This window comes from Aptenodytes patagonicus, chromosome Z, assembly GCF_965638725.1.
Source record: "Aptenodytes patagonicus chromosome Z, bAptPat1.pri.cur, whole genome shotgun sequence".
In the NCBI taxonomy this organism is placed as follows: domain Eukaryota; kingdom Metazoa; phylum Chordata; class Aves; order Sphenisciformes; family Spheniscidae; genus Aptenodytes; species Aptenodytes patagonicus.
Window position 1 is genome coordinate 32,678,764 of NC_134982.1, and position 13,295 is coordinate 32,692,058.

The following is a 13,295-nucleotide window of genomic DNA, read 5'->3' on the forward strand; positions in this document are numbered from 1 at the left end:
CCTTTGACACCGTCTCCCACAGCATTCTCCTAGAGAAGCTGGCGGCTCACGGCTTAGACAGGCATACTCTGCGCTGGGTCAAAAACTGGCTGGACGGCCGGGCCCAGAGAGTTGTGATGAATGGAGTTAAATCCAGTTGGTGGCCGGTCACGAATGGTGTTCCCCAGGGCCTGGTCTTGTTCAATATCTTTATCAATGATCTGGATGAGGGGATTGAGTGCACCCTCAGTAAATTTGCAGATGACACCAAGTTGGGCGGGAGTGTTGATCTGTTCGACGGTAGGAAGGCTCTGCAGAGGGACCTGGACAGGCTGGATCGATGGGCCCAGGCCAACTGTATGAGGTTCAACAAGGCCAAGTGCCGGGTCCTGCACTTCGGCCACAACAACCCCATGCAGCGCTACAGGCTTGGGGAAGAGTGGCTGGAAAGCTGCCTGTTGGAAAAGGACCTGGGGGTGCTGGTTGACAGGCAGCTGAACATGAGCCGGCAGTGTGCCCAGGCGGCCAAGAAGGCCAATGGCATCCTGGCCTGTATCAGAAATGGTGTGGCCAGCAGGAGTAGGGAAGTGATGGTGCCCCTGTACTCGGCACTGGTGAGGCCGCACCTCGAATACTGTGTTGAGTTTTGGGCCTCTCACTACAAGAAGGACGTCGAGGTGCTGGAGTGTGTCCAGAGAAGGGCAACGAGGCTGGTGAGGGGTCTGGAGAACAAGTCTTATGTCGTGGTTTAATTTCAGTCGGCAACTAAGCACCACGCAGCCGCTCGCTCACTCCCCCCCACCCGGTGGGATGGGGGAGAGAATTGGAAGAGCACAAGTTAGAAAAACTCGTGGGTTGAGATAAAAACAGTTTAATAATTGAAATAAAATGATAATAATATGATGATAATAATAATAATACACAAAGCAAGTGATGCACAGTACAATTGCTCACCACCCGCTGACCGATGCCCAGCCAGTCCCCGAGCAGCGGCCCCCCTGGCCAGCTTTCCCCAGTTTATGTACTGAGCATGACGTCACATGGTATGGAATGTCCCTTTGGCCAGTTTGGCTGTGCCCCCTCCCAGCTTCTTGTGCACCTCCAGCCTTCTCAGTCAGTAGAGCATGGGAAGCTGAAAAGTCCTTGGCTAGCGTAAGCATTACCTAGCAACAACTAAAACATCGGTGCATTATCAACTTTGTTCTCATCCTAAATCCAAAACACTGTACCAGCTACTAGAAAGGAAATTAACTCCATCCCTGCCAAAACCAGGACATCTTATGAGGAGTGTCTGAGGGAACTGGGGTTGTTCAGCCTGGAGAAAAGGAGGCTGAGGGGAGACCTCATCGCTCTCTACAACTACCTGAAAGGAGGTTGTAGCGAGGTGGGTGTCGGTCTCTTCTCCCAAGTAACTAGCGATAGGATGAGAGGAAATGGCCTCAAGTTGCGCCAGGGGAGGTTTAGATTGGACGTGAGGAAAAATTTCTTCACCAAAAGAGTGGTTAAACATTGGAACAGGCTGCCCAGGGAAGTGGTTGAGTCACCGTCCCTGGAAGTATTTAAAAGACGTGTAGATGAGGCGCTTAGGGACATGGTTTAGTGGTCATGGTGGTGTTGGGTTGACAGTTGGACTCAATGATCTTAGATGTCTTTTCCAACCTTAATGATTCTATGATTCTATAATCCCCAATTTAATTTGCACGGCCACTGGAGTGTTGCTATACCATGGCCCTAGCAGAGGAAACTCCCTCCTCCTGAGTCTCAGCTGAAAACATGTACCCTGCAAACATGAGGTCTGCAAGCTCAACCAATACTGATACTAGTTTGAGCAACTGCAAACAATACTCTAATTCATATGTAGTGTTTCCTGTGCTTTTCTTAGCTTGTAGTTATATTAAAGTTGTAGCCTTCAAGCCCAATAAATGTGGCATGCAAATGCTTGTAATAGGACACAGACTTTGTGTTAAGCTAACAATGCAAGCCTTAGGACTTGCCTGGATTTTTTTTGGCCTACCTGGAGTTCTGCTTTTGTTTGTTTTGTTCTACAAGCAATTATATAACTCTTTTGGTAATTATCTAGTATTAGGTAATAGGTGACTATTACCTATTACTGTATTATATTTTACCTAGGTGACTATTAACTATTATGGTATTACACTTTACCTTTTGCTTAGCATTGCACTGCTGTGTGTTGTAATGCCTACTGTCACACTCAAGTTGTAGCCTACTGTAACAAATTGTTGCCTTTTGGAACTAACAGATGGCAACAGGAACTAATTATTTTCTGTAGAATGAAATAGCTATGACTCTATAATAAAACACAGCATTGAGGGCTAGAGAAATCAGATGATAGTAGAGGCCTAGGTACGGAATGATAGTGGGGTCCTCAGGCTCTAAGCAACTCACCAGTCTATTTACTGGTCATTAAAGGAGTGCAGTCTTGGGAGCTGGATAAAACCAGTCTTAGTGGTAACAGAACAAAGAGCAAGTATCCAACATATGCAAACCACATTTTATAGTAAATTTTGATCTACCCTGGACTTGCGGTCTGATGCAGAAAGGACAATGTATAAAATATGTTAACAAGCACATAAAAGTGATTCCAAACAGATCCTAGGGTGAGGAGTAAGCAGCAGCAGCAATATTTTACTCCTGCTAGCAAGGGGGAAGAAGAAATCCCACCATCAATATCATGCTCCTCTCAGTGATGGACTCAAGATGCAGCCCCCAGACTGAAGCCATTAATGTTTCATACTCAGGGGGTCAGTGGAAAGGTTAGCATCCAATCAAAGAAAGGGGTAGATACTAGAAAGTTTGCTTATATCAGTCTTAACTGTACATAGTCTGAACTATAAGTGGTGATATACATTTCAATGGACTAATATTAATTCTTGATTAAGAATTTACTTGAAGTATTAAGATTTTACTTAGACTAACAATAGATTCTTGGCTTTGCATATAAAGTATGTTCTTTGGCTCACAGCTGCAGAATTTGTGCAACTAAATGAGGGAGGTTTAAACTGGTCTGTAACTTGGGTACAACAAATTGATAATAAAATACCTACACATATATACAGACATAAAAACTTATGATATGTCCCAGGAAATTTTATCTTGCCAAAGATAGCTTAGAAGAATGGAATTGGTAACAACAGTATCCCTTGCCATCCTAATACATCCTTGATTTTTTTTTTTGTTAAAAAAGTGAACTTTGTCCCTATCTTCGAAATAAATTAAGTAAGTCTTTGTTTTTCGAAGTCAGTTCCAGTAACTAAGTGGGGATCCAGAATTAGCCATTTGAGCTGTTTGTACTATCTGCAAAACAGAATTTAAGATTTCCCTTATTGTTTCTGTCCTCCTAGATGTAGACAGAGACAAACTGTCCATACTGAATTTAAATAGCTCCCTACTCATCATGTTGCCTGTTTTGGATGTCCTTCTTGGGCATCTAATTTTAGCACATGATGTGCAGTTAGCTTAAATGCTTCGCTCAGAGGTCTACATTCAACTCCAGAAGTGCTAGGTAGTGCATTGCTGTAAGGTTACTTCCACTTACCCTACCCATCATTACAAAGGTCTGTCTGTTTAACCAGAAAGTTTGGTGTTGTTCAGTGATTCCAGTGAACTATTGGCACAAGAAAGCCCTCCAACTTTCTCATAGGCCCCTGGGATAGCCACAAAGGACAAGAATGTTCTGCATTTTCTGTGTAATGAGGACCAAATGCGAATCATTTAGAAATGCCTTGCACATTGCTGGTTTGCGTTGTGCATAGTTCATGAATCACTTCTCTGATGGATAGTCAGGAATAGAAATATTTCTAAAAAGACAAACTCTATTGCCACTAAAAACTACTTCATAGAATTATAAAGCTTTTCAAGAGGTAAAATAGTCGTCATCTTTACAACTTTATAATGTTAGTTTTTAGATAACCAGTATTTGTAGCTAAAGCCACAAAAGACCCAGTCCTGAACTTTGCAAGGGACACAAAGGATAATAAGGGCTTCTATAGCCATGTCAGCCAGAAAAGGAAGGTCAAAGAAAGTGTACCCCCCTGATGAACACGACTGGCAAAGTGGTAACAATGGACAAGGAGAAGGTTGAGGTACTTGACAACATTTTTGCCTCAGTCTTCACTGGCAAGCTCTCTTCTCACACCTCTCGCATGGATAGGCCTCAAGGCAGGGACTGGGGGAGCAAAGTCCCTCCCACTGTAGGACAAGATCAGGTTCGAGACCACCTGAGGAACCTGAACATACATAAGTCTATGGGACCCGACGAGATGCATCCCAGACTCCTGAGGGAGTTGGCTGATACAGTTGCCAAGCCACTCTCCATGATATTTGAAAAGTCATGGCAGTCAGGTGAAGTCCCCAGTGACTGGAAAAAGGGAAACATTGCACCCATTTTTAAAAAGAGTAGAAAGGAGGACCCTGGGACTGACCTGTCACCCTCACCTCTGTGCCTGGGAAGATCATGGAACAGATCCTCGTGGAAACTATGCTAAGGCACATGGAGGACAGGGAGGTGATTTGAGACAGCCAGCATGGCTTCACCAAGGGCAAGTCCTGCCTGACCAACCTAGTGGCCTTCTGTGATGGAGTGACTACATCAGTGGACAAGGGAAGAGGTATGGATGTCATCTATCTGGACTTCTGTAAGGCCTTTGACACAGTCCCCCACAACATCCTTCTGTCTAAATCAGCGAGATATGGATTTGATGGATGGACTGTTTGGCGGAGAAGGAATTGGCTGGATGGTCACATCCAGAGAGTAGTGGTCAATGGCCCAATGTTTGGATGGAGACCAGTGATAAGTGGTGTCCCTCAGGGGTCCATATTGGAACCAGAACTGTTTAATATCTTCAACATAGACATAGACAGTGGGATTGAGTGCAAGTTTGCAGCAAGTTTGCAGATGACACCAAGCCGAGTGGTGTGGTTGACACACCTGAGGGACGGGATGCCATCCAGAGGGACCTGGACAAGCTCGAGAAGTGGGCCTGTGTGAACCTCATGAGGTTTAACAAGGCCAAGTGCAAGGTCCTGCACCTGGGTTGGGGCAACCCCCGGTATCAATACAGGCTGGGGGATGAAGGGATTGAGAGCAGCCCTGCCGAGAAGGATTTGGGGGTACTGGTGGATGAAAAGCTGGACGTGAGCCGGCAATGTGTGCTCGCAGCCCAGAAGGCCAGTAGTGTCCTGAGCTGCACCAAAACAAGTGTGGCCAGCAGGTCAAGGGAAGTAATTCTGCTCCTCTACTCTGCTCTGGTGAGACCCCACCTGGAGTACTGCTCTGGAGTCCTCAGCACAGGAAAGACATGGACGTGTTGGAGCCGGTCCAGAGGAGGGCCACAAAAATGATCAGAGGGCTGGAACACCGCTCCTAGGAGGAAAGGCTGAGAGAGTTGGGGTTGTTCACCTAGAGAAGAGAAGCCTCTGGGGAGCCTTATTGTGGCCTTTCAATACCTAAAGGGGGCTTAGAAGAAAGATGGGGACAGACTTTTTAGTAGGGCCTGTTGCGACAGGCCAAGGGGGAATGGTTTTAAACTAAAAGAGGGTAGATTCAGACTGCATTTAAGGAAGAAATTTTTTACGCTAAGGGTGGTGAAACACTGGCACAGGCTGCCCAGAGAGGTGGTGGATGCCCCATCCCTGGAAATATTCAAGGTCAGGTTGGACGGGGCTCTGCACAACCTGATCTAGTTGAAGATGTCCCTGCTCATTGCAGGGGGTTTGGACTAGATGACCTTTAAAGGTCCCTACCAACGCAAACTGTTCTATGATTCTATGATTCTGCAAAAACATACAAGAATAGGCATAGTGTAATTCAACTGACCTCATATTACTTCCATATTTGCAGCACTTAGCCTTTTTTCATACATACCCTTTTCCTTTTGATTGCTGTTTATTTTCTTATACTGAAGTAATATAGAGTAGTGACGAAGTGATTATGAAAGACATTCTAATTCCTTTGCTAACTCATATTTTCTGGAGCTTATAATGCTGAGAAAAAAAATAATTCTGGCCTTGGTACACACAGTTTCAGCTTTGACGTACTTTCCGCTCTGACATTTAATTAATAATCTGACCACTATATAAGGACAAATACACCCTTATAAATGAATACATTTTCAGCAGATCAAACTTAATATATTTTATTATGCAAGTAAAAAAGAGCTGTACTTAAAAAAAAAATAATTTGGCAAGCATGTGCTCCCTAATGAGGACTAATTGCTCCAGCTTTCATAAATATGTATTTTTATAATTAAGATACAACTACCTGGAATGTTTTTCCTTTTTGCACTTTTCACTTTTTTAAGCTGCTAGACAAATAGGATTAAAAAATCAGTGCTTGATTTTTCAAGTATTTGTATGCTTGTTTCCAAGTAAACTGGCAAAATGTTGAAAGCATTGTTTGAGAGCTATCAACTTTATCCTTGGTTTTTGATGGGGCCAAGCAGGTCCAGCTTTTTTTTTTCAGAACAGCACTAATTTTCAGAGGTGAAGATATGCACTAACATAATTGCAAAACCAGAACCTTCAGTCCTAGGTTAACAGACACATAAGAAGCAATTAAAGGCAGTAAAATCAGGTTAGTAGCTCAGTTTGGAAATAAGAGTAGCAAAGGGGGATGTTATATAGTGAAGGCTGGGTCTGCTATGGGTGAAAGGCTAGATCAGGCTGGAAGCTGACTCTGCTGGGCTAGGGTTTCAGGGAGGATTAGCAGGCATTGTTGAGCTAGTGAAAGACCTAGAATTTGACTGATGTGATCCATACTAATATTGACTCCTTACATATTTATGAATTATTGAGACATGTTGTTAGGCCTAGGTTTAGACCCGAAAGTGGTTTCCTGATGTGTTACTGCTAGTGTTTGCACTTGCAGAGTTTCATGTACTGGGATATATTAATCTAGGAAGAAGGTTTAGGACTGATGAGCTAGGGTTAGTGCTGTCTTATTGGGAGCTGTTGTAAGAGTTAGGGTTAATATTGTTGTTTTGGCTGAGCAGACCCAGTTGACCTACAGTCATACCCGGATCCACAAGGAATTGCTGAGTTGGGTTAAACATGGTGCCATCGTGTCAAGTTTGGAGAAGAACTGAAATTTGAAATGTTCTAAGTTGATGAGGTAGGGTTATGGTGAGATCATGGGACAGCTTCAGTCCTACAGTGATAACTTCATAGAGAAATGGTGGTATCTTAGGTAGTAAGGCTCCAACCTATCTGAAGATTTTTAAAGGAAAAGTGGCACTTCAAATTCAAACTGGAAGTGAAACAGAAATCAGTGGGAATAATGATTTTCTAGTGAGAAGTGTTTTGCCACAAAGAAATGATGGGATTCTGGGTCCAGCTTAATTTTCTGGATTGATCTACGGTTAGCTGATCCAGTTTGATGTAGCAAAGCCATCAGTCATGCAACTACCTTCCATATAAAATGATCTCACATGTCTTAGCAAGGTACAGATGTTAAAAAAACATACAGAATACTACTGCTGTATGATAAACTAAAAATAAAGACCTCCCTTTATCCCTCAACTTCTGCTTACTAGAAACCAACTTTTAGTTGCCAGCCTAAAAATGATCCAAAATTTTCTGAAGCTTTACTTTGTCCTTGTGGAACACTATACCTGAATTCGCATAGTTATTATTTTCTCATTTTGTTCACCTGTTGTGTTTAGCACTGAAGAAGTCAACCCTTCTAGTCTTCTAAGACAGGTTCTCTATTCTGTAGATTATCCTAGAAGCAGTTTTCTGTACCTATTCCTAGTTAAACTAAGCTGTCCTGACAATGCTAAACAGTATTTTAGATAAAGTTTCATATGAGGTTTGTACAAATGGGGTCCCCATTTGAGTCCTTTTGCATGTATGGAAAATAGCTCTAGTACAAAAAGTAAGATTTATGTGGTAAAAATATGCCTTCCCAAACTTTGGAAACTTCTCCTGAGGGGTGTGAGTGACAAGGCTTCCACACATCTTTTTTGGTTAATATAAACACTGAAAAGATTATTTTCTGATTTGTTTCTTTAAAAGTAAAGCTGGTGAAGTACACTTTTCTCTGCATTACTGGGAGTGCAGAAGAATGCAGGGGCCCCCCGTTACATGGATAAAACAGTAATTGTGCAAGAAGCCTACAATAGCTTACACCAAATAAATTCTTAAACTTTACTGGAAAATAACATTAGCATTGGATATCACAACACCCAGATAATTACATTTACCTTGATGTTTCTACTGTTAGCCTGTTTTTGTAGGTTTATTATTTTGCAGTAAAAATTCTCACTGTGATTATTTTTCACATACTCTCAAAACAGAAATATATTTTCACATTTCACTCAACTCAGTAACTAAAATACAGTTCATCACAGAGTGTTGAAGGTGAGATGAGGTTTTTGTTATTGACTATACAAGAGTTGAATGGCATACCTAGAGATTTCAGAAACACAAAGGAGACCATAAAAGGTTTTAGAGTGATCAGTTCCATCCAGTTTTGCAGGATGTAGTTCTTTAATCTAAAGATTTGGAGTGATCTTCTAAAACAAGTGGGAAACTGAAGCTGAAACCCGTGTCATTCTACTTGTCCCATATATAATACATCTAGCTGTAAAGTTCTTCTACTTCATGAATCCAACCTTACTGAAATAAAGGAGATGAACTATAGATTTGCCACTTCTGAAAATTCAATATGAATGCTCCATTGGTTTTCAAGGAGTAATTTTATCAAATTCTAAGTCAAGACAGCTTTATAAATGCTCTACTGATTTCAAATGAGCTTTTTTACAAAGCTTGGTTCAGACGCAATACAAATTTTCCTTTGAAATTAACAGAAGATTTCTATCACAATAGCCTAATTTATGATTCCCTGGAAAAGTTCAAGTAAAACGAATGGAAGACTTGATTGACTACACTTTTATGAATTTTACATGAGCTGCTTCCAGTTGCTAATGCTCCAGATTCAGTTATGATATCACAACAGCGTCTCTTCTACTTGTGCAATGCCAACAATGGTGGCATGTACCCTGCTGGTACCACAGGATGCTGACCTGAAGCAAAAAATGTAGTAGAGCAATAAAAATCAATTATGTGAATCATACAGATTCAGATGGAAATAGAAAGATGGCCTTATAAAGAAAATTGTATGTTTTTATAAATCCTGCAATTGAACAGTAGCTTACAGTAAAGTTCAAGTTTTAGTCACATCAGGACTCTATTAATTGCTATCATACTTACTCATTTATTTTGCTAGCCTGAGCTATCTCATAAGATCACCAGCTACAAATTCCAATAGCTTTAATTCTCACCAGCAATAGAGTGACATTATTTGGAAACAAGGCAACCGATTTATCCTAACTTCAGGCCTACCGCAATAAAGTCTATAGCTTCAGAAAAGGTTTCTGATTCTTCCTTTGAAAAATTTTGTAACTTTGGAAAGTATTTTCTCACACTGAGAAAAATTTAAGAAAATATTGTTAAGAAGTGTAAGAAAAGAATCGCACAAATCTAAAACCATGGAAAGAAAACATACAGACTTCTGAAAAAAACCAAGGCTTTGGTGCTTTTCCTCCTAATTAAGCCAAGTACTGAGGACTGGATATGACTCTAGGATAAGACTGTGTTTACACCACTCTGTCTTTTACAGAGAACTACTCACATGCATAGAAGATACTGGTACTGTGGAAAGCATTAAATGGCCCCATACATGTCATCCTTTCATATCCTTTCAAAAATAACACGAGGCTCAAACTTACAGGGACTGCCACTTCTGAGTCAGAGAAAGAATGGACAACAGGACATAAACTGGATATGCCTCTCTCCTTCTACATAACAAAATGTGAGTATTTTTGACCAGGTCTACTCTTGATTTTCTAACTTCTATATGCTTACATGATGAGTTGTGAGTTCATCCTTAATACCTAAAGAACTCTCAGTTGACCAACTAAGCATTAGTAGCGTTACCCGGCATTTAAATTTCTCAAGTAGTTATTAAATAATTTAACATTTATCTGCCTTGCTGTAGAAGACTGGTTTTATACACATAAAACATTTCTCTATATTATAACTGTAAACTATAGAACTACATATACTATATTCAACACCATAGTTTTGCTCTTAAATTAAGCACCTTCTCATAAGGATGCTTGTAAAGAATGCAATACGGTTAGATTTGGACATAATATCATAGAATTTATAAATAAAAACCTGAAAGAAAATTTAATGTCTCATTACTCATTTCAGTAATGTAGGATTTGAAACACAATTACAATACAATAATTCTTGATAAAATCACTGCATTTCCGTTAAAAAATCAACTGTTCTTACACATTGTAATTTATCATATTGATACCTAAATTGAAATGAACAATTTAAACTGAGAAAAAATCTCAAATCGTATACAGAGAAGAGGCTGTAATCTCATGAAGTGTTACTTTTCACTGTAAAAATTACTGACTTCTGAAATAATTAAGGATGATAACCTTACTAACATGAATTAGCTAGCTTTTAAAAGACAAAAGCATATACTGAGATAAATTAATTCTTAAAGCAACTTTTCTAGAATCAGAATTACATGAGTAAACAATGTGGACTTTTGACTTAGATCCGGTTGGGGATTATTAGAATGATGCAGTATCATATTTACTTCTTTTTACATTTTTCACAGTAGAAATTTTACAAAATTATATAAATACAGATTATTTAAAGTATAATTTAAGGCTTACTTTACTTCACTGAGCTTTAAGTACATCACTCCATGAACAGGTACAATGTACTAAAGAAACAGGCAGCGTCTGCTCTGGGCTGTATGGTCCTCAGGACAGGGACTTTTCTCACTGTAAATAAAAATAAGACTCTTGTTATTTCTTAGTCAGGGCAAAACACGCACTGCTTTGTTGCCCTGAACTCTTACCCTGCATAGGGTAAGTCTCTTCTCATTCCAGCGGCCATGGAACCCACACTTTCTAATGCCTCAACCCTTCTGGCAGAAGAAACATTGCTACATGTATCATCTTCAATAAGGCAGAGTTCTGCCTAGCAGTTCTGTTCCTATCATAATAAAATAAAAATATTTATGTTATGAACTCTTACTGTCACAACTTTGCTGTCTTTCATAACTCCCTTTACACAATGGAAAAACAGTCAGCTCTACATATAGGATACCATTCTTATGCATACTTGCTGCGTTATCTGCAACAACTATACTGCATTTACTTTTGCTCTCTTTGTCAAGTTTAAATAAGGTTAATTAAGTCAGCCAGCCTGGTTTTCTCTCCCAACATGTTTATGCTGAAATAGTCACATTGACTTCATGAGAGTTAAGTGACACATTTCTACTAAGTTCAGTTGATGGACAATTTAAATTTCCTTCTTCTCTTCCTCTTCCCTGGAAGGCATATCAGCACATCTGAGCAAAACAGTAACGAAACATCCACATAGGTTATTACATTGCCTACAAGCCATTAAAAGGCTCTCAGGAGTAAAGGTCACTAGAAAAATAAGCCTGTAAAAAGATTTCCTGTCTTCTCCTTCCTGGCTTGCTGCTCCTCTTGCACAGCTCCTCCTTGAAACTCAGCAGCATGCGTTTCCCTCTTCCGATGGCTTCTTTCTGTTTCCTTCGCTTTGTATTACGCTTCCATTCTTCCACCCCCTCCTCACGTGTCCTACACATATCTCTGCTCATCTCTGGCTTCTTCTGTCTATCCCCATGACTTTATCCACATTAGGGCCATTCAATCAAGAGGTGTCCTACTGTCAAACATAAAATATGTAAGACAGGCTCCAGGATTTTTAAGAATTCAGACAGAATTTCAAACACCAGAACAAACATAATCTCAAGCAAGTAATTATCTTTATTTACATGCTAAAGCAACCTACCCATGGGGAATTATGAAAATGCCTACACATGCAAAGGCCCCATTCCAATAGCTCCCATATTTCACCCCATAATTTTAAACCTTTGACTATTTTATCTCACAAAAAACCCCAATTTGTGTCATGGTTTGCTTTTGAACATTTCATCATAAAAAAAATCTCAACTTCAAAACAAACTCATGCTTACTGTTATGCCATTCTGAATGTATTTAATTTTTATTTCTCGTTCTATAGCTTTCCTCTAAGAAAACTAGCATTGTTTTATCTCCTAAAATCTCATTTCAAATTTTCCTTTTCTATGCACCTTTATGCTTTTTTGTCACCAATTTCTGGTTTTGTCTCCAATTAGAGCTTTGCTCTTTCCTCACTACTCCCATGTTTTACTTTCATATTCTTGCCTCCTTTCCTCTCTGTCCTGCTCATTCTAGCAATTCTTCTGCTACCGTCACCCCGGCCCATCATGCATACTATGCTGCTCAGTCAGTTTCTCCTTTAGCATTACCTAATTTCCTCATCAGTATAGCATATCCCAAAGAGGACGTTATTGCTTTCTAAATAACTAGCTTTCTTTTCCTCTAACCTCCTCAATAACTGCCCCTTTCACATCCTGTTTCAGACTCCCAGTCGAGAATTTTTACACACTTTTTTTCACTTTATAGTCTAGTCTCCAGTCCATACTGCAGATTATGAAACAGACCACCTATAATTACTTCATAGCACTCAGAGATGACTCTTTCTAATCAGTAACTCCTGTGCCAGCAACCTAATCTGCTTTTCTTTACAATCCCAGCTAGACAACATATTTCCAGATACAATGTTGTAACAAACTGAACTCTTTCATTTTCTTTCTCCGTATCAAAAAATGTCTTCTGTTCTAGGAAGTCCATCCTGCACTTTCTATAAACTCTCCCTAGCACAAACTGATGCTATTCTCCCTAGTGTGGTAAAACATATCCCATTTCAGAATTCTTTCAGATCTTTTTTTCCCGTTGCAAAAGACAGACACATTTTACTGCTTGCTTCAACAGAAAGGCTGTATTCTGCAAATGGGATTATAATGAGACTCTGTTCCTTTTGCTGTAGAGGTGGAGTGTAACTAAGATAAAGCTGAAGACAGTTTGATTTATCCGTTTTTTCAGACAGGACTATTAAACCACATTCTTACTGTATTCCTCTGTGTTAAATAATCATTGAATGTTTCAGTGAACCCAAGAAGGCTGGGGCTGAAAGATCATGAAAGGTCATGTGTACTACACCCTTTGAGTCTGAGCCTGTGTTACCACCAACAAACTGAAAACGAAACTCTGAATTTGTGTAAACGGCAATTTGGTGACATGCTGTGACAGTGGCAGTAAAGAAAGTCATGTGCTATCACAAGAGTAGAGATAGATTAGCAAGGATGAAGAGGAAAGGAAGAGATTTGCAGAATAATTAAGAAATTTTTAATTGTT